We start from the raw sequence: 23,230 nt of genomic DNA, 5'->3' as shown, positions 1-23,230 counted from the left end.
ATTCATTTGTGTATTTTCTGAAGCAGGAGCCTCTCCCCTTTGCTCCATCTGCATTAGGACAAAATATCTCTTCCCCCTAAGTAGGCGAGACTTGAACCGGACACCAATAAAAGATGGTACTAGTAGGTCAACAAGAGATTAATCTGTTTTTCTCTTTTCTGCAGCAGAAGCCTCCCCTCTTTGCTCCATCTGCATTAGGATAAAATATCTCTTCCCCCTAAGTAGGCAAGACTTGAACTGGACACCAGTAAAAGATGGAACTGATCATGAAGAGATTAATCTGTGTTTTTCTTTTTTCTGCAGCAGGAGCCTCCCCCTTATCTCAATCTGCTGTAGTACAAAATATCCCCACCCCTAAAGTAGGCAAGACTTGAACCACACAGCAATAAAAGATAGCACTAATCACAAAGAGATTAATCTGCAGGTTCTGTGCAGAATTTCTTTCTACAAAACTGACCCAGTATCCATGAGAAAATGCTGTTGACTAAAACAGTGAGGACAAGACAAGAACAAATCTATTGAAATTCAAATTTGGCAGGTATGGTGACTTATCCTTAGAAATTTGATTTGCAATGAATAATTTAACATGAATCATAGGTACTCATAAAAGATATGTGTAGCACTCTGAGGTCTCTTAGGACTGTATCTAATCCCTTTCAACTTGTGCTATGTAAACACAGACTTAGAAATATCAATGAATTCACCACAGAAATGGCCATCGAAAGGGATGGTAACCTGATAGTAACCAACAGTCCATTTAAAAACAGTTCAGTGAATGACTTTTCATGTTTCTTCAACAAAAAAAAAACTGTTAAAAAAAGTATCCCTCTGTCAGAACACTGACTCAAAACTGATGGGGCTGCTGTCAGAGGTAACATTATCCTAATTAACATAATGCCCACTGATTCCTCACTGCTAATACACTTGTTAGGGGTAAAGGAGGCAAATTGTGTCTGTAGTTGGTAGAACTAGTGCCCGGATGGCTGATTCTAGTGGTAGTGGAGGTGCTTATGCAGCTGCTAGTGGCTCCCACATTATTAGCCGTTGTATGTTTTTTTTTCTTCTTTTACACTACTCTGTCCAAAAAGGACGTAGTAAAAAATGCTAGGAATGTACGTACATGTATAAAAAGCAAAATGTAACCGCAGGCCACATTATAGACGGGGTGTGTATGTTGTTAAACTGGGCTTGTAAAACAGATGTGCGAAAACAGACATGCAACATTTTTTTTAACAAAATTCAATCATTTTCCAAAAAAATGACAAAATAAGAAACGCTAGGTAGGTAAATGCTCAAAACCCAACACCTGCGACAGAGCACTGTATCGGTGTGGTGTGTCCAGATGTAAAATTTGACTGGTAGGCAGTCACAGTTAAAATGTCTGGAATTTGGGCAATAATATTTTGCATTTCTAAAAAATAATTATTCTCCACTCAACAAATATAAAATCACTGCAGAGAATTAGTAGCAACTTTTTCAACAAGCAAGGATATCATCTGGCATTGATTTGCGATTTTTTTGTATAGTGCTATCATGCTTCTGCTTTTTAGTGTATTAAAAATGAATAAAAAACATGTAATTGTAATTCAATGCCACAGAACAGATTTCAGCTAGACCATTACACTGAGATATTACACTGAGTCTGGAACTGCTATCTCTCTCTACCCCTATCTTTATTACTGAGCTGTGAGCTCTGGTGTCACCTCACTATCCCACTATCCAAAATTAAATTACCCTAAAATGTCTGCTGCATTCACTACCTAGGCTTTTATACAGACAATATGATCCCTCCTGATAGGCTGAGCTATACCATGTGATAGCTGTAAGGCATTATGGGAAACCCATGCTTACGTCATATTAGCTTTATGTGACTGATCTTCTACAATTTGTAAAAAGGTGGGGGGTGTTGTTTGATGATTTACGTAAATCAAATTGAACATTGTTCGAATTTTGTGGGACCTACAAATTTCATAAAGTTCGAATCACATTTTATTTGTATACTGTAGAATCAATTCCATCGTCCCTAGTGATTTTGACTACATTTCTGTAATGGCTTTCTAGGTCTTGTGTTCCTTTAAGTTCATCTTCAGGGTCCATGTTCTTGATTGGGTTTTTTACAATTGTTAAAATGATACATAGCTATTGTTCAGGTTGGGTCTTGGCTGCTTGATGGGATGGAAACAAAATCCAGTTAGTACTTCTGTTTTCATTTTTCTGGTGGCAGCACTTATTTTCATGGATACTATCCATTTGCCAGCTGAAGTAGGCAAAGCAATCCAGAATATTTTACATCATTTAATACAATATGATTTTTATTGCAGGCATTAATACTGTACATTAAAATATGGTCCTCTGCCCAATACCCATTTAGAATTGCTTTGTATTCGCCAGTTGGAGCAAAGTTCATTTATCATTAACTGCACGAGTATATATTATGTTTTGTGCAATTTTAAATAGGATGTAACTTTAAAGAATTATCAGAATACATTACCAAATTCAGGTCTGCTGTGCTCTGTATAGACCCAACCCTAAACATGACACTCACACAACAATTATTATTTAGGGATAATAGTGTGCACTTTATTTTATGTCTCTTGAGTAAATTTTGTCTGTTTTTATGAAAAGTTTAACCCAGTTTCCAGATGCCATGAATCATATTGGCAGAAGTGTAGCTGTATTGGGTACGGAGGTGGCTGTCAGACTTGGACCTCAGTGCCAAAAGAGCTCAAAAGGCAGAAAACCCATAAAATTCAGTGACACCATACAGTACAAATGTAGCAAAGGTTATCGTGACTCTTAACGCATGATCTTGATATTGTCACAGAAGGTTATCTCCTTAAAGGGGTATTCCCATCTCCAATATTCTATCGCAATATGTAGTAGGAGTAATAATAATATGATCAGTAAATACTTCCAATTAGATATTTAGTATAGTTTGTCTGATTCGCTATGCTGCTTACCCCATGTGCAAGGCATTGCAGGAACTTAGGTATCCAAGGTTACGACCACTAGCAACTAACTGTTAATATACTGTATGAGTGGTCGCAATCATGGATACCTAAGCTACTGCAATGCCCTGCACATAAGGTAAGCTACTACACTACATTTCTAATTGTAAGTGTTTGCTAATATTATTATTACACTTACTGCATCTTGATACAGGATCTTGGAGATGGGGAATACGTCTTTAAGAGGAATAAAATAACAACATTGTACAAGCAGTTGACTGATATCAAGTTAGGTGTTTAATTGTTAACCATGGTTAGATCTGTACCTCTCTGTGTCCCTAAAAGTGTGCTGCACTTCCTGTAAGCCCTGGTGTCCACGCACTCACAACCTAAAGGCAGGACCAGGGGTGTGATCTGCCAACGTGGGAATGATTAGAAACAATATTTCAGTGACGCCCTGTGTGCCGCACTCCAGGTTCTTTCACAGGACCATTTTTAAAAAGTTGTCAAGTATGGCATTAATACACAGAAGCGCAAGGTTTTTTGTTCTTGGAGAACTCACCAAAATCTGCCCCACAGAACAGCTATAATCACGACTGCTGACACATACTACAGTATATAAACGGCTGTAAAGGGTCCACACAAATGGTGTTGTGTGCATTAGGTCCTAGGCTCTATTCTATAAATTTCTATGGGACTCAAACTCAGACAGCACCAGCGTCACCACCCAGTGCATCCAGACAAACACTGGCACCGTACTTCCTCAAATACTCACCTCTACCTGTTCACCGCAGCTCGGATATCTTCAACGCCTTCTGACTCTGTGGTGTCTGAGGGCAGAGGGAGTTATGACGTCACTATAGTGCACACTGTACCAAGCAGTGCAGAGAGTCAGAAGACGAAGAGGAGACCAGTGCTGCGGGGAACAAGAAGAGGTGAGTATTTGATTTTTTTTTATGTATAGAGCACTATATGGAGCCCTATATGGTGCCAATATTCTGTATGGAGCATTATAAGTGGCCATTATACTGTATGGAGCATTATAAGTGGCCATTATACTGTTTGGAGCATTATATGGAGCCCATTGTATATGGAGCATTATATGAAGTCATTATATACAGTTGTGGCCAAAAGTATTGACACCCCTGCAATTTTGTCAGATAATACTCGGTTTCTTCCTGAAAATGATTGCAAACACAAATTCTTTGGTATTATCTTCATTTAATTTGTCTTAAATGAAAAAACACAAAAAGAATTGTCCTAAAGCCAAATTGGATATAATTCCACACCAAACGTAAAAAAGAGGGTGGACAAAAGTATTGGCACTGTTCGAAAAATCATGTGATGCTTCTCTAATTTGTGTAATTAACAGCACCTGTAACGTACCTGTGGCACCTAACAGGTGTTGGCAATAACTAAATCACACTTGCAGCCAGCTGACATGGATTAAAGTTGACTCAACCGATGTCCTGTGTCCTTGTGTGTACCACATTGAGCATGGAGAAAAGAAAGAAGACCAAAGAACTGTCTGAGGACTTGAGAAACCAAATTGTGAGGAAGCATGAGCAATCTCAAGGCTACAAGTCCATCTCCAAAGACCTGAATGTTCCTGTGTCTACCGTGCGCAGTGTCATCAAGAAGTTTAAAGCCCATGGCACTGTGGCTAACCTCCCTAGATGTGGACGGAAAAGAAAAATTGACAAGAGATTTCAACGCAAGATTGTGCAGATTTTGGATAAAGAACCTCGACTAACATCCAAACAAGTTCAAGCTGCCCTGCAGTCCGAGGGTACAACAGTGTCAACCCGTACTATCCGTCGGCGTCTGAATAAAAAGGGACTGTACAGTGGGAGACCCAGGAAGACCCCACTTTTTACCCCGAGACATAAAAAAGCCAGGCTGGAGTTTGCCAAAACTTACCTGAAAAAGCCTAAAATGTTTTGGAAGAATGTTCTCTGGTCAGATGAGACAAAAGTAGAGCTTTTTGGGCAAAGGCATCAACATAGAGTTTACAGGAGAAAAAAAGAGGCATTCAAAGAAAAAAACACGGTCCCTACAGTCAAACATGGCGGAGGTTCCCTGATGTTTTGGGGTTGCTTTGCTGCCTCTGGCACTGGACTGCTTGACCGTGTGCATGGCATTATGAAGTCTGAAGACTACCAACAAATTTTGCAGCATAATGTAGGGCCCAGTGTGAGAAAGTTGGGTCTCCCTCAGAGGTCATGGGTCTTCCAGCAGGACAATGACCCAAAACACACTTCAAAAAGTACTAGAAAATGGTTTGCGAGAAAGCACTGGAGACTTCTAAGGTGGCCAGCAATGAGTCCAGACCTGAATCCCATAGAACACCTGTGGAGAGATCTAAAAATGGCAGTTTGGAGAAGGCACCCTTCAAATATCAGGGACCTGAAGCAGTTTGCCAAAGAAGAATGGTCTAAAATTCCAGCAGAGCATTGTAAGAAACTCATTGATGGTTACCGGAAGCGGTTGGTCGCAGTTATTTTGGCTAAAGGTTGTGCAACCAAGTATTAGGCTGAGGGAGCCAATACTTTTGTCTGGCCCATTTTTGGAGTTTTGTGTGAAATGATCAATGTTTTGCTTTTTGCTTCATTCTCTTTTGTGTATTTTCATTTAAGACAAAGATAATAATTCCAAAGTATTTGTGTTTGCAATCATTTTCAGGAAGAAACTGAATATTATCTGCCAAAATTGCAGGGGTGTCAATACTTTTGGCCACAACTGTATTGTATGGAGCAATATATGGGGCCATTAAATACTGTATGGATCATTATATGGGGCCCATTAATCTGTATGGAGCATCATATGGCGCTCATTATACAGTATTGAGCAATATATAGGGCTTATTATACTGATTGGAGAAATATATGGGGCCCATTATACTGTACTGAGCATTATATGGGGCCAATATACTGTATGCAGCAATATATTGAGCCCATAATAGTACAGGGAGCAATATATGAGGCCCATAATACTGTATGGAGGACTATGTGGTGCACATAATACTGTATGCAGAACTATTTGGTGTCCATAATACTGTATGGAAGTCTGTGGTACCCATAATACTGTATGGAGGACTATACTGTCTGGTCTTAAATGAAAAGTGTGACTATATGACTGAAAACTTTTGAATCCCCCCATCACATGCAATATGCGCTGCGAGGATTGACCGGTTTCTGAGCTACTGTAGAATTTACAATAGATATCACTTTTGTGATGTAAGAAGTAAGTGAAATCTTTGGCATTGTACTATACCTATATTTCTCTGTCGTATCTGTGCATCATAAATTGTGGTATGTGTTAAAGGGGCCCACTGAGTCTCTTTCACCCAGGGCCCACGAAAACCTGGAGCCGGCTCTGAGCTCAGATCAGGGGCAAAGTAAAAAATCATACTGCAAAAACATGCAAAGGAAAACCGTAACATTGTAAAGTGTGAACTTAGCCTTCTCCCACTGAACCAGCCCTACATAATGAATGCACTGAGAAAATGCAATGTATGGTACAAGCATACATATTAATGCCAGGCACATGCAAATGGCCCTGAAAACAATGTCTGTCATGCCCTGTTCTAACCCTTCACAGAAATAAATTTGCAAAAGCCACAAAGTCAAGGGAAAAAAATTCCAGAAACGATGATAAATTAGGAGCAAAGAAATACGACAGCATGTAACCTAGCAACATGCTTAATTCACATCGACGACACTTCTATATAGGTTTTCCTATGTATATTTAGTCATATCTGCTAAATAGTTCTGAAAATAATCAAAAGCAACTTGTACTCTATGACTGACAGCATAACATAGTAAGCGCCACAAATAAATAATATGTCCACAACATTTATCTGCCTTCTACTAAATAGTATATATAGTGTTATAATATATACAGTGCCTTGCGAAAGTATTCGGCCCCCTGGAACTTTTCAACCTTTTCCCACATATCAGGCTTCAAACATAAAGATTCCAAATGTAAATTTTTGGTGAAGAATCAACAAGTGGGACACAATTGTGAAGAGCTCTTTCCTCAGATTCTCAACTGGATTCAGGTCTGGACTTTGACTTGGCCATTCTAACACCTGGATACGTTTATTTGTGAGCCATTCCTTTGTAGATTTTGCTTTATGTTTGGGATCATTGTCTTGTTGGAAGACAAATCCCCGTCCCAGTCTCAGGTCTTTTGCAGACTCCAACAGGTTTTCGGCTATGTGCACACACTGCGGATTCTGCTGCAGTTCCGCAGACATGGTACAGCACCATGTAACCCTATGGGTTTTAAAAACCGCTATGCTCTCGCTGCGGTTTTTTCCGCGCGGTTTATAAACCGCAGCATGTCAATTGTTTCTGCGGATTCCGCTGCGGTTTCACACCTTTAACATAGTAGAGGTGTGAAACCGCAGGGGAAAACCGCAGGCCAAACCGCAGGAAAACCGCAGGTCACTTTACCTGCAGTTTAACCTGCGGTTCCGCACGGAAGAACCTGCAGGTGAATCCGCAGTGTGTGCACATAGCCTTCTTCAAGAATGGTCTTGTTTTTGGCTCCATCCATCTTCCCATCAGTTTTTAAGCATCTTCCCTGTCCCTGATTAAGAAAAGCAGACCCAAACCATGATGCTGCCACCACCATGTTTGACAGTGGGGATGGTGTGATCAGGGTGATGAGCTGTGTTGCCTTTACACCAAACATATCGTTTGGCATTGTTGCCAAAAAGTTCGATTTTGGTTTCATCTGACCAGAGCACCTTCTTCCACATGTTTGGTGTGTCTCCCAGGTGGCTTGTTGCAAACTTTAAACAACACTTTTTAAGGATATCTTTGAGAAATGGCTTTCTTCCTGCCACTCTTTCATAAAGGCCAGATTTGTGCAGTGTACGACTGATTGTTGTCCTATGTACAACCTCAGCTGTAGATCTCTGCAGTTCATCCAGATTGATCATGGGCCTCTTGGCTGCATCTCTGATCAGTCTTCTCCTTGCTTGAGATAAAAGTTTAGAAGGACGGCCGGGTCTTGGTAGATTTGCAGTGGTATGATACTCCTTCCATTTCAATATGATCGCTTGCACAGTACTCCTTGGGATGTTTAAAGTTTTGGAAATCATTTTGTATTCAAATCCGGCTTTAAACTTCTCCACAACAGTATCACGGACCTGCCTGTTGTGTTCCTTGGCCTTCATGATGCTCTCTGTGCTTCAAACAGAGCCCTGAGACTATCACAGAGCTGGTGCATTTATACGGAGACTTGATTACACACAGGTGGATTATATTTATCATCCTTAGTCATTTAGGACAACATTGGATCATTCAGAGATCCACAATGAACTTCTGGAGTGAGTTTGCTGCACTGAAAGTAAAGGGGCCGAATAATATTACACGCCCCACTTTTCAGTTTTTGTATTTCCATAAAAATTTAAAATCTAATATATAAAGCTCAAGTGTGTGTATGTATGTATGTATTTATGTATGTATGTGTGTATGTCCGGGATTGGCATCCGCACCGTCGCAGCTACAGCCACAAAATTTGGCACAGTCACACGTCTTGACCCCGAGCATGTCGTAGGCTATGTTGTGAGGTGAAATTTTAACCCCGCGCGTTCCAATTCACCAAACAAATTTGCCCCTATCTACATAATGGGGAAAAAGTGTGTGTATCAAGCTCCGCCCCTCATTATGATGTCACAATGGTTGCCATGGCGACGCTGATGTCATCATAGGCTGCAAGCCCCGCCGCTCATTATGATGTCATAATGGTTGACTATGGGATGGAGGATGTGTGATGGGTATATGGGCACTGGACTATGGGATGGTGAATATGTATGACGGGTATATGGGCACGGGACTATGGGATGGAGGATGTGTGATGGGTATATGGGCACGGGACTATGGGATGGAGGATATGTATGACGGGTATATGGGCACGGGACTATGGGATGGCGGATATGTATGATGGGTATATGGGCATGGGACTATGAGATGAAGGATTTTTGATGGGTATATGGGCACTCGACTTTGGGATGGTGAATATGTGTGATGGGTATATGGGCATGGGACTATGGGATGGAGGATTTGTGATGGGTATATGGGCATGGGATTATGGGATGGAGGATATGTATGATGGGTATATGGCACTGTACCTCTATGGCGTGTATGCACGCTCACCACGTAAGACTCCATTGCTGAACAAAAAGCATATTCAAGTGGGTTTAAAAATTTGCTCAACAACATTTAGACAAGCCTGTGAAATAATGGGACAATACAGTCTGGTCAGATGAGACCAAAATTGAACTCTTTGAATGCCATAATACTCACTATGTTTGGAGGCCAGAAAGCACTGTATAACACCCCAAAAACACCATACCAACAGTAAAGTTTGGAGTTGGGAACATCATGGCGTGGGGCTATTTTTGAGCATGCAGCACTAGCAAACTTTATATAATTGAAGGAAGAATAAATGGACAAATGTACTGGGACATTCTTGATAAAATTTGCTGCCATCTACCCAGATGATGAAGATGAAATAAGGGTGGATATTTCAGCAAGCCAATGATCCCAGACACACATCCAATGAAATTCTCAATTGGTTTCAGAAAAAGAAAATAAAGCTGCTAGAATGGCCCAGCCAATCATCTGACCTGAATCCAATAGAAAATTTATGGAAGGAACTAAAGCCCAGAGCTCATAGAAGGAGCCTATGGAACCCTCAGGATTTGAAGAGTGTGTGTGGAAGAATTGGCCAAAATCACACCTGAGCAATGCATGTGACTAGTTTCTCCATACAGGAGGCGTTTTAAACTTGTCATCATCAACAAACGCTTTCGTACGAAGTATTAAATACATTTTAGTAAGTGTGTTCAATACTTTTTCCCTGTGTCATTTCTTAATATTACACATAACTTAATTTATAGACATATTTGGTTTTATTTCTTTGCTTGTGTGGATTGGATGAATTGCTGCCAACATCTGATGAGAATTTCATGTGAATAGCACCTTAAGAAATATAGTTAAAAAAACTGGTGACATATTCAATATACAGACACACACACTGAAATGCCCTAGATACCATAACATAACAAACATAAGGCTGAATTGATATGTTTATTTATAGACCTGTCTAAATACCCACCCCAGAATTGATATGTTTATTTATAGACCTGTCTAAATACCCACCCAGAATAAACACATACTGTACCTGAAATGAAACACCAGCATATAGTCTACTGAAAAAATAACTATGTTACAATAGACATTAAAATAAATGTTATGATGGTATAAGCACACTTCCACGAATTACGTACAAACCAGGAAAGTCAAACACCTGAAACCAACAGATCCCTCTCCAGACTAGGACCCTGATTTGTCCCTGCCTGACAGTGGAAGTTGGCACCCTATAGTCCATACTTCTTGGATATCGGTCAGACGCCTCTCACACAGCCAAACCAGATCTCATACTTTGCACTGATGAGGGGCAGTAGCCCGAAACACAGTGTCTGCAAATTGAGATTCTGGCTTGGCTTTTATCCTAAGTCATGTGACAAGGCTCGTTAAAGGGCTGACATTGACTTTTAGGATTGCTACTTCCAATAGGTGGCACTAGAGTTCTAGTCCTCTTCCTCTCTGAAGAGACAATTTACATAATTAGCAAATTTGCAACATGCACTCTGCCTGTGCTCCTAACATTTGTTGGGTGTGGGCACCATAGTTGGATGCCTGCCCCTCCTCCTGACTTTGGGTCCCTATGTCTACGAATTTGATCAATTCTTCCCTGAGAATGGAGCCAGTGAAGTGGCTTGTAGTGACAGCAGATACATGATCACCTAGTCTTTGAGGAGTAACCAGTTTTGTCTCGGAATCTAAAATGTGCTCCAGTTTCTCAATCTTCTTTTCTCGCCACATTCTGCAGCCTGAGTTGATTGCGCATTGTTAACATTCTCTTAATCAGGCACAGACATTACCATAGTCATTCAAAACGGCTATTTTTGTGCTAATAATTCCACCATATGCTAGACACAGTCACTTCTGCTGATGGTGGGGATCAGTTTGGTGTGCACTGTGGTCGCATTTTATGATGTGAAGACCAGAAGACAGTATCATTACGTAGTGACAATTGAGATCCTCAAAAACATCCCCAAAAGTTGAAATAACGGGACTGCTAGAGACGCACTGATTCTCTGAGAACTGCAAGCTGCTGATTGAAGAGATCATCTTGTAGAGAAATTCATTTTCAGCTGAGTAACCATGACATCGGTAGTAATTAAAATGCTTTCTACGGAATACAGAGTGGCAATTATCATTGCTGGAGAAGTTTTCTGTGTACGGACGCCGGAGTGGGGTGATTTCAGCCATCTTCAAAGTGAAAAAAAAAGACCTGATTGCATCTCCTGTTTAGCATGCGCGGGCTGCTGCAGAATGCACACTTCACATGCAGTAAATTATGCAAACGAAGGCACGGTTCTGAGAAAAGACTTCCAAATGATACGTAAGATTTTAATTCGCTGCAATTAAAACAGGTCATCCCCAAGTAAGACATAGTGGCTGACTCCCGCCTAGTGACACCCTATTTTTATTTATTTCAGATGAATTCAATGGGGAAAAATTATTATGGAAATGCTCCAGAATTCTGGCACCAAAAACACCCGCTGTTTGACAAATCATCCACAGATTTGGTTTCCCATACAATCTACATGTCGGTGACATCCGATTATACATCTCGTCTGACATCACCCTCACCTTAAGGGCTCACTCACATGAGCATATAACACGGCCGTGTGCTATTCGATGTTTTATCAGATAGCAATTGGGCCAATGTTATACTAAGGAGCATTGCCGATTATTTTTCTCATGCCGGTAGGTCATGAGAAAAAAATTGCAGCACGCTGCTAGTGCATTCGATAATGAGACCATGCACATCCATACTGTAGTGAAACCTCCACCAGGGGGAGCTGGTGAGGGAAGAGAGGTTATACACTAAGAGCAGCACGATGAGCAACAGCACAGGTGCCACAGGTAACAAGAGAGAATAGTCAGACGAACCGAGTCAGAAACTAACAGGAGCAGACGTACCAGAAGGAGCAGCAATACACGTAGTCAAAATACCAAAGCCGAGAGTCAGAAAGCCAGAACATGAGCACGGGGTCCAAAACGTGAGACGAAATACGTGGTCGGGGTACAAGCCAGGGAGTCAGATGCCAGAGAGGGAACGTAACAGCAGAGACGAATACCAAGAGACGGGGTCAGAAATCAGTCCGGGTCATACACGTGAATATCAGTCAAAGGCAGGAGGATCACCAGGGTACAAGGGTCAGCGGCTCTAAACTGCAAGCTTGAGCTATCACTAACACTGGTCAGCAGGCTGTGAGGGATTTAAATAGCCCAGCTAGCTCCAGAACGAGGCTGAGGAGATTAACCCCCGCATGACCAGTCCGGAGTGAAGACAGCAGAAGATAAACTCCGGACTGGACCATGACAGTACCCCCCTCTCAATGGGGGGCCACTGGACCCCCAGGCTTCCCTGGATAACGAGCATGAAAGGCCCGGACCAACCGATCCACATGGACCGAACGCGCCGGCACCCATGACCGATCCTCAGGACCGTATCCTTTCCAATGGACCAAATACTGAAGTGAACGACGGAGCATACGAGAATCCACCACCTGTTCCACCTTGTACTCGGTCTGCCCATCTACCATAACAGGCGGCGGGTGCGAGGGAGACTCGTCAGAGGAAGGCACCGAGGGCTTCAGAAGCGCTTTATGGAACACATTAGGAATCCGTAATGACGGAGGCAACCGCAGGCGAAAGACCACAGGATTAATCACCCCTAAAATCTCATACGGACCAATAAACTTGGGACCCAACTTAGCAGAGGGAATTCTCAGCCTTATGTTTTTGGTGGATAACCATACCTTATCCCCCACCTGATAAGCCGGCCCCACCGAGCGTCGTTTGTCTGCAAAAAATTTATATTTGCCCTGTGCCTCCCCAATGTTTCTCTGAACTTCCCTCCAAACCTCCTCCAACCGCAAAAAGGCTGAATCAGCCCCTGGACACTCCGAATCTAGTCTGGAGAATTCACCAAAATGAGGGTGAAACCCGTAGTTGCAGAAGAAAGGAGAAGTACCAGTAGACTGATTGACACGATTGTTGAAGGCGAATTCCGCCATAGGTATCATAGAGCACCAATCATCCTGTCTGGATGTGACAAGACACCGCAGGATCTGCTCTAAAGACTGATTGGTCCTTTCAGTCTGACCATTGGTCTCGGGATGGTAGGCCGATGAAAAGGTCAGACTGATGCCCAGCCTTTTACAAAAAGCTCTCCAGAATTTTGACACGAATTGCACCCCTCTATCAGACACCACACTGACAGGCACACCATGCAACCGAATCACTTGCTCAATGAACAGCCCAGATAGAGTCTCAGCATTAGGAAGGCCCGTTAAGGGTACAAAATGTGCTTGTTTGCTGAACCTATCCACAACTACCCAGATCACGGTTTTGCCATTAGAGGGTGGGAGATCGGTGATAAAATCCATGGACAGGTGAGTCCGCGGTCTATCCGGAATTGGCAGTGGTACCAATTCCCCGGCCGGCCGGTTGTGGGAGGCTTTAGCGCGGGCACAGGTTTCACAGGAGGACACAAAACCAGTGACGTCAGAAGTCAACGAGGGCCACCAGAACAGCCTAGTGATGGCTTTACGAGTGGCCGAGATTCCTGGATGCCCACTCAGAGCTGAGTCGTGGAACTCCCGAAGCACTCTTAACCGATACTGGACAGGCACAAAGAGCTTATTTTCAGGTATGGACGGGGGAGCAAGAGATTGGGCCTCACGAATCTCCTGCTCCAATCTCTGGGACACCAAAGCCACCACCACCCCGCACTGAAGAATGGAGGAAGGAGGCTCCGGAGGCGATACCGGATCTAGGCTGTGAGACAAGGCATCCGCCTTCACATTCTTGGAACCTGGTCTGAAAGTGATGGAAAACTGAAATCGGGAAAAAAAAAGTGACCACCTTGCCTGTCTCGGAGTCAGACGTTTGGCGGATTCGATGTAAGACAGATTCTTGAAATCTGTAATGACAGTGATACGATGGACAGCCCCCTCCAAAAAATGCCTCCATTCTTCAAAAGCCAATTTAATGGCCAACAACTCTCGGTTACCCACATCATAATTCCTTTCAGCAGAGGAAAATTTTTTAGAAAAGAAGGCACAGGGTCTTAAGTTAGTTAATGTGGTGGGCCCCTGGGACAACACAGCCCCCACTCCCACCTCAGAGGCATCCACTTCTACGATGAATGGTTTAGACAAGTCAGGTTGCACCAGTACCGGAGCAGTCATGAAACGTTCTTTTAACAAAGAAAACGCCGCCACAGCTGGAGCTGACCAGTTTTTAAGATCCGCTCCCTTTTGGGTGAGATCAGTGAGGGGTTTGACCACTTGAGAGAACCCCTTGATGAATTTTCTATAATAATTGGTGAAACCCAGAAATCGCTGAAGAAGACCCTTGAGATCTCTGGGTTGCACCCAATCCACAATGGCATGTACCTTCCTAGGGTCCATACGAAACCCCTCAGCGGACAGGATGACCCCTAGAAAGGACACTTCTTGAGTAAAAAATGAACACTTCTCCAATTTGGCAAAGAGTGCGTTCTCCCTAAGCCTCTGGAGAACCGCGTGAAGATGACCCATATGACTTTGTCTATCAGAAGAATATATAAGTATATCTTCAAGATAAACAACTACAAAACGTCCAATAAAATCAGAAAAAACATGGATAATGAAATTCTGGAATACCACTGGTGCAGTAGTCAAACCGAAGGGCATAACCAAATTTTCAAACAGACCCTCAGAGGTGAGAAACGCAGTTTTCCATTCATCCCCCTCCCGCATACGGATGAGATTGTATGCTCCCCTGAGGTCCAACTTAGAGAACCACCTGGCCCCCGACAATTGATTGTACAAATCAGGTATCAGTGGGAGAGGGTAGGCGTTTCTTATGGTTATTTTATTCAGTTCTCGAAAATCGAGGCATGGGCGTAAACCACCATCCTTCTTTTTTACAAAAAAGAACCCCGCTGCCACGGGAGAGACAGATGGCCGTATATATGCCCTTTACGGAGGCTTTCTGAGATATACTCCTTCATAGCAGCCCGCTCAGGGCAGGAGAGATTGTACAGCCGGGCTTTGGGCAATTTGGCACCGGGAACAAGATCCACGGCACAATCGAATGGGCTGTGTGGTGGTAGAACCTCAGCCTCCTTTTCGGAGAACACATCTTTAAAACCCTTTAGGTACTCTGGAATACCCTCCAGGTTGATGGATGACATAGACACAGTAGCAAGACAATTTTCAGAACACGCAGGTCCCCATTTAACAATATCCCGGGACCCCCAGTCAATAACTGGGTTATGCTGTTGCAACCAGGGAAACCCTAACACCAGGCCAGCAGGGAGGTTATCCAAAACAAAGCATGACATGCGCTCCTGGTGTAGGGCCCCCTCCCTGAGGGTAAATTCTTTAGAACTGAAATGGAGACCATCCTTAGTGAGTGGTGTAGAATCAATAGCAACAATTTTTAAGGGAGTCCCCAACCTAACTGTCCCTAATCTACAGCGAGCCACCAGCTTAGAGTCAATCAGGTTCAGGGATGACCCACAGTCTACAAAAGCCGAAGTATGGAAAAAGCCGTTCTCAACACCAAGTTCCACCTTTAGCAGTACTCTTGAAAAGGAAGAAAAAGGTACCTGAGAGTCTGGGTGACCTCCACGATTATCACCCAGACTCAGCCGCTTGTTAGTCGGAGGACAGGAGGGGCAATCTTTTTTCCAATGTCCGGGATCTCCGCAGTAAAAACACAATGTTCCATCACGTCGCCGTCTCCTCTCTTTCTCCTGGGGGTTGGTGGCTCCCACCTCCATAGGTTCAGATGGAAGCAAAACATCAGGGTTAGCAGGGAAAAACGGAACCCCTCGCTGAGTAACACCTCTCTCCCGCAGTCTCCGATCCATACGGACAGCCTGAGTCATAGCCTCCTCCAATGAACTGGGAGGTGGATGGAGAGCCAGAGCGTCCTTCAAGCAATCCGACAGTCCCTTCCTGAACAGACATCTCAGTGCAGAGTCGTCCCAGGACACCTCAGTGGACCATCGACGAAATTCGGAGCTGTACCATTCGGCTGAGTGCTTCCCTTGCCCCAGACCCAAAATAGTGTCCTCTGCCACCCTAACACGGTCCGGTTCGTCATAGATAAGTCCTAGGGCCTCAAAGAACCTATCTACCGACATCCGTTCAGGGGAAGTAGGGGGCAACGAAAAAGCCCAGGATTGGGGATCCTCCCTAAGTAAGGAGATAACAATCCCCTCCCGCTGAGTCTCATCCCCAGACGATCGGGGTCTAAGTGAAAACCATAATTTACAACTCTCCTTGAATATATGAAATTTATCTTTTTCGCCAGAAAATGTGTCAGGAAGTTTAACTGAGGGTTCAGGAGAGTGCAAAATAACATCTACAGAGTCACCTGGTGGACAAACAATATGAGAGGTGTTTCCCTGCATGGTCTTAATAGTCTCAGTCAGTTCTTTCTGTAAGAGGGTCTGAGACATGACAAGGGACTGATGATTCACAGAAAAGTCCTGCGCCATCTGCGTCAAACTGGACACTTGATCTGCCAAGTTATGCAGCAGATCCATTGCCAAAGAAAAAAAAATGCAAAATCCCGTTTAAATGTGTGGTTAGTGATAATGTAGTGAAACCTCCACCAGGGGGAGCTGGTGAGGGAAGAGAGGTTATACACTAAGAGCAGCACCCTGAGCAACAGCACAGGTGCCACAGGTAACGAGAGAGAATAGTCAGACGAACCGAGTCAGAAACTAACAGGAGCAGACGTACCAGAAGGAGCAGCAAAACACGTAGTCAAAATACCAAAGCCGAGAGTCAGAAAGCCAGAACATGAGCACGGGGTCCAAAACGTGAGACGAAATACGTGGTCGGGGTACAAGCCAGGGAGTCAGATGCCAGAGAGGGAACGTAACAGCAGAGACGAATACCAAGAGACGGGGTCAGAAATCAGTCCGGGTCATACACGTGAATATCAGTCAAAGGCAGGAGGATCACCAGGGTACAAGGGTCAGCGGCTCTAAACTGCAAGCTTGAGCTATCACTAACACTGGTCAGCAGGCTGTGAGGGATTTAAATAGCCCAGCTAGCTCCAGAACGAGGCTGAGGAGATTAACCCCCGCATGACCAGTCCAGAGTGAAGACAGCAGAAGATAAACTCCGGACTGGACCATGACACATACAAGTCAATGGGTGAGTGTAAAACATCGGACTGCACTTGAATATCCTCCAAGTGCTGTCCAATTTTAGCGAACAGAGAGACAATGGAGAAGATGGAGAAATTAAGTTCTCCGTCTGGTGTGCTGCAATTCTCTCATGTGAGACAATCTGATCACACTACAGTAAACTGACATTCACTTTAAACTCTATCAGAGTTTGAGCTGAGTGTTATTAGCATATTTTGCGGCATGAGAGCACTTACAACCATCTGGCCAGAGCCAAATAAAAAATACCAGTGGTTGCCTGTCCGCTGTCTCTAACATCATGTCCTCCTTTATCTAAAACGAAATCTTGCCAAAACTGAACTTTCCATGTTTCCTCCCTTGACTAACTTACCTACACTCGATATTACGATTTCCTTGGGTGGTTAAACCATAACTCCTAAGCTGTACCCTCGCGGTCTTGGGGTCTTACAGTACTTGTCATATCCAATCACTCATTTGCCCACATCACCTGCATCATAAAACTAGCTCCAGAATCCAACCTTTTCTCACCTGTCGCTCTTATTCACTCTCATCTGGACTACTGCATCTCTCTTGATCAGTCTCCCTCTAGCCAAACTTACTCCTCTCCAATCCATCCTGAATGTGGCAGCCATAGTCGTATTTATGTCTAGCCACTCAACGATGTTTCACCTTGTGACAGTCATCGCACTGGCTGCCCATCCAATAGAGAGACACATACAAAGCGCTCCATATTTGTGTACCACCTTACACTTCTTCCCTCATCTCTGGTTATCCCATCCAACCACGCCCTCCATTCTACAACTGGTCTAAGACTAACATCCCCCATAAGCCGAACCGTTTACTTCCACCTCCAAGACTTCTCTCGTGCTGTGGCAATTTTCTGGAATGCACTACCACGGATGATCCAATTAATAGCTAGCCCCACATTTCTAAGTATGCTTCAGAAACACATCTCTTTAGACAGGTCTATCACCTCACTTTACTAATCTAACTGTTCCCTGTTCCTCTTTCTAAATTTTCTTCAGAGTCTGGCCCTCCTATTCATCTGACTCCACACCCTCCAAGCACCCTATAGCACTTGGTAACAACAGATACTGGCTGATGACCTTGCAGCATTATTTCTTAGAATAATGGCTGGACCACATGACAAGGACTTTTTACCTATTGTGTCCCACTAATTCCTCATAGGTTGTCACCTTGTGATCAGGACCCTCGCTCCTCCTGTATCTGTTGAACTATGTGTTACAATGCAATGTCTTTATTGTCTCTACATGTCCCTGCTCAACTGTTAAATGCTGCGGAATATGATGGCGCTATGTACTGTAAATAACACTATTTTTATTTTCTTACAGTACATGAACTACATTTATTATATGTTTTAGATATTTTGACATAATTTGTCTGAGAAAGAAATGGAATAAGGGACATGCACCCAAGATGTTGTAGACTAGACAGCCTATAAAAGCAGTAAGGGCCATTTCATTACATTTTTGTAAGGATGCACTGGAGTACAATGAGCCAAATTCATTAAAAGGCGCGTGTCACGTTATAAATTTTGACCATCTTTCAGCTGCCGTGTGACACCATCAGAACGGTACTCCAGTGTTGGATTGCAGGACATTTCTGCTATAATTTAACCCACTTTTGTGGCGTAAAATATAACAAATTTGTTAGGCAGCGCTCAACCAACTAAAGTCCACTACTAAACAGTTTGATAAATTGGCCTCTAAAATTATAAACCAGGAAAAGGCACTATATTTTAAGATTCTCCTCCAAGTTTACACTGTTTAAGAGTTAGATAGTATTAATAAATACAGTAAACCCCAATATAAATAAGACATTTAGATCTGGTACAGTAAGTTACCTTCTGTTTTATCATCATACAGTCATTAAACCGAACAGAGTAGGCAAAACACGGTACAAATCTAATATATAAAGCTCAATGTATGTGTGTATGTATGTATGTGTGTATGTCCGGGATTGCCCCTATCTACATAAAGGGGAAAAAGTGAAAGGAAAAGTGTTGGAGGCAAATTGACAGCTGCCAGATGTGAACAAGGGGGACTTAAAGAATGAGAGCGATGGCGCCAAAGAGTATATACAGTACAGTTGCTAAGGTGGGGCCCTGACATGGGATACTCACCACACACGGGGATACTAACACACACACAAAATGCCCCACACACTACCACATGCTTCAACACATATACCACCCTCAGCACACATTTCACCACACATACACCAACCTCGCCACATAAAAGTTGAAACACAAAAGTCGCCAATCAAAACTCGCCACGCTGTCCCAGAGCTGTTTAAAAGATGAAAAATGAGCTGTGATTGGTTGCTATCAGCAACAGTTTTCTTTGTAGACAGTTGTGGTAACTGAGGCCTATTATTCTTATCATTTCTATAGTGTTATCGTCCTTCTGTAAAGCTGGAAATAACACAATTTATTACCGTGCCAACACAGACCACCCTCTGACACAGACTGCAGGGGGAGCCCAGTATCACACAGGATAGGATTAGATACACAGCTCAGCAGTCAGTATCACACAGGATAGGATTAGATACACTGCTCAGCAGTCAGTAACACACAGGATAGGATTAGATACACGGCTCAGCAGGCAGTATCACACAGATCACACAGGATAGGATTAGATACACGGCTCAGCAGTCAGTATCACACAGGATAGGATTAGATACACAGCTCAGCCGTCAGTATCACACAGGAGAGGATTAGATACACAGCTCAGTAGGCAGTATCACACATGATAGGATTAGATACACAGCTCAGCAGTCAGTATCACACAGGATAGGATTAGATACACAGCTCAGCAGTCAGTATCACACAGGATAGGATTAGGTACACGGCTCAGCAGTCAGTATCACACAGGATAGGATTAGATGCACGGTTTTTATGTGCAATATAATCATTATAATTTGTTATAACTAACCACAGTTGGCTACTATGCCCAGGAAACGCCGGACTCTTCAGCTAGTGTGAAATATAATCCTATCTCTGGAAAATACTCTAATCTCCAATAGACATTTTAGTGATCGCTATACCAAGGTAAATACATACTGTTCTGTGAATTAACAGCTCCCTCTGCCTCTCTCACAGCAAAAAGTCACAGTGCAATCTCACTACCAAGCAGCTGTATATCTAAATTCAGCCAAAAGTCTTGTCTTACCTTAGGCTGTGTGCATGCGGAGTCTTTTTGCCAAGTAAGACTGGTTTCACATTAGCGCTTTTTAAGCGCACGCACGGCCGGGGGTAGCTCCGCCCCCGAGCCGGCTCTCTGCCCGGCGTGCCCGCCCCTTGCTTGTAGCGCCGCCTCCTAGCGGACAGCGGCGCCTGCGATCGGCGCACCCTATCTTTAGCATAGGGTGCGCAGATCGTGCGCAGGCCGTGCGCTAGTTGCGCTTTGACCTGCGCTGCGCACTTTTGACGGTGCGCCATGTGCGCCAAAATCGAACTTTTTGGATTTTGGCGCGCACGGCGCACCGTCAAAAGTGCGCAGCGCAGGTCAAAGCGCAACTAGCGCACGGCCTGCGCACGATCTGCGCACCCTATGCTAAAGATAGGGTGCGCCGATCGCAGGCGCCGCTGTCCGCTAGGAGGCGGCGCTACAAGCAAGGGGCGGGCACGCCGGGCAGAGAGCCGGCTCGGGGGCGGAGCTACCCCCGGCCGTGCGTGCGCTTAAAAAGCGCTAATGTGAAACCAGCCTAACATATTAAAAAATCCTATAAAAACATCTATGTGCGTATTTCCTGAGGGTTCATGGACATGGCCGTATTTTCAGTCCTACTGCGATCCGACAAAACATCAGATCGCACTCGGACCATTGTTATTTTATGCACATGTCATTTTTTTCTCCATCTTCTCATCCAAGACAAATGGATCACACTATGATTAGACTCTGATCAAACTCTGATCAGATTGTGATTTGCATAATCGTCCCAATTCTCCGGGATGTCAGAATCTATGGCCGCCTACACCTGTCATTAGAAGGTAAGGAAAAATCACTCATTGGTATAATCTGCCATCCTGATGTTATAGATATGTCTGTGCTGTTCAAAGAAAATGCAATCCCAAGGGAAAGGAAGTAGGACCAAGTAAGAAACTAGGGGTAATTACCCTGCGAAATACTTTCTTAACTTCAACTAAATGAATACAAATTGAATCAATCATTTCCAATCCAGAAACCCAGCTTCAATCAAGTCAGAAAGTTCACTTTGTGACTTGACTGAGTCAGAATTCGCCATCTGCTCTTCCCACTTACTGATCCAGGCACTTGTTGAAGACACAAATTAATTAGTTAGTCCTAATATCATTCCGAAATGCCATTGCTTTTTTTCCTAGTGATTTGTTGCCAGAAAAATGTAGACATTTATGACATTAAATAAAGACGTTTTCTGTGAAAAACTAGAGTCATGTAAATGACATGTCACTCTTCCGTAATGATGAGCTGTCACTTTCTGACCTCTGGAAAAGACTCACATTAGCAAATATACTGGAGTGAGCGTAAAGAAAAAATGTTCTAATAAATCTCTACATACACATAATATTATGAAGTCATGAATACGTTAAAACTAGCAGTTCTGCTTTCTAAGAAGTAAAAAAAAAAAAAAAAAAAAAACATTGGACCCCTGCTACTCCTTCTCTTCTGGCGGTGGACATCAGGTGACCGCAGCAGCCAATCATTGCTCACATTCTGTCTGTCATTTTATGTCTTGCAGAGTTCCATTTGTGGACTATGTCGGGCCTGCTTGGTTTTTCTTTTTTATAAATTTGTGAAACAGAAAAAGAGTAGGGGAGTGTTTTTTCAAATAAAATATTTTTGCATATGTTTTTTAGCTTTTTACTTACTGGGTTAATAATGGGGGTGTCAGATGGACGCCTCTCCATTAGTAACACCAGGACTTGGTGGCTGTTGACACTACACAGCTACCCCATAAGCCATTACTCGGATTGCCACCGCACCACGGTAATCGGTTTCGGCCGGTGAAGTGCCATCTAATGTGATGCGGCACTTCTGGGGCGGCTGAGATATGGTATTTTTAGGCTGGGAAAGGACTAATAACCATGGAACTTACCAGCCTGACAACATAAGCCCATGGCTGTTTGCTTTACCTTGGCTGGTTAACCCCACATCATTATTTTATTTATTAGGCTAAAAAATGCTAAAAACAGCATTTAGTGCCACATGAAAGGCACTAAAAGGTGCAAGTGTATATGTAGGGGGGGTGGCACATTACTTTACTGAACTGTTTTCTTTTGGCAACTTGTTTGCTCTGCTGCCTGTACCTATGATATGTTTGTTTAGATGATCTTTTTGAGTTACACTGCATAAACGCACTTACAACGCATGTGCTTTTTTGACATGCTGCGGCTTGAAAATCAGCTCCGTAGGTCAGTTTACGCAGCGTGAAAAAGAAGTACAGTAGGCAGGAGAGTTCTATTAATCCTATCCACTGTGCTTGTACTATACAATGCGTTTTGGATACAGCAAAAATACGCTGCATCCAGAACGCTAGTAATACTGCTTGTGGGCACGCAGCCTTAGAAAAGTGGACCCCATATGTTTCTTCCTGCCACTCCAGTGTTAGTGTTTTGGTTGCAGGGGTAACATCGCGTTGACAGCTCACAACACTGCTGAAGCCTATAACTGAGCTCAACAGCTCATGTCATCTATCTTGGTCGAACCACTAAGCTCAGTGATTGACTGCAGCGGTGATGTGAGCTGTTGACATACTGTCACGACTGCTGCAGCAAAAACAAAGAGCCTGGAGAAGCGGTGGATTTTGTTATTTTAAATGACAGGATACATTTGACGTCTAATTTTCTAAAAATGGAAAAAAACTTTTTTAATAAAATAACGTTAAGGAAGAAGATAAAGACATTGTAAAGGCTCCCATACGCATAGACTAAAGATGCTGATATCAGCCGGATTAGTCTAACCTGTATGGGGGCC

General features: G+C 43.3%; 1 protein-coding gene across 2 annotated transcripts in view; it reads right to left on the bottom strand.

Annotated features, from left to right (window-relative positions):
• HCN1 (hyperpolarization activated cyclic nucleotide gated potassium channel 1) overlaps window positions 1–23,230 on the bottom strand; it is a 620,282-nt gene that overhangs the window by 443,659 nt on the left and 153,393 nt on the right. The window lies entirely within an intron of this gene.

Source organism: Dendrobates tinctorius, unplaced genomic scaffold, assembly GCF_039654945.1.
Source record: "Dendrobates tinctorius isolate UK_male_01 unplaced genomic scaffold, ASM3965494v1 ptg000078l, whole genome shotgun sequence".
Lineage (NCBI taxonomy): Eukaryota > Metazoa > Chordata > Amphibia > Anura > Dendrobatidae > Dendrobates > Dendrobates tinctorius.
The sequence above is the reverse complement of the archived record's forward strand: the minus strand, read 5'-3'. Positions and strand labels throughout refer to the sequence as shown.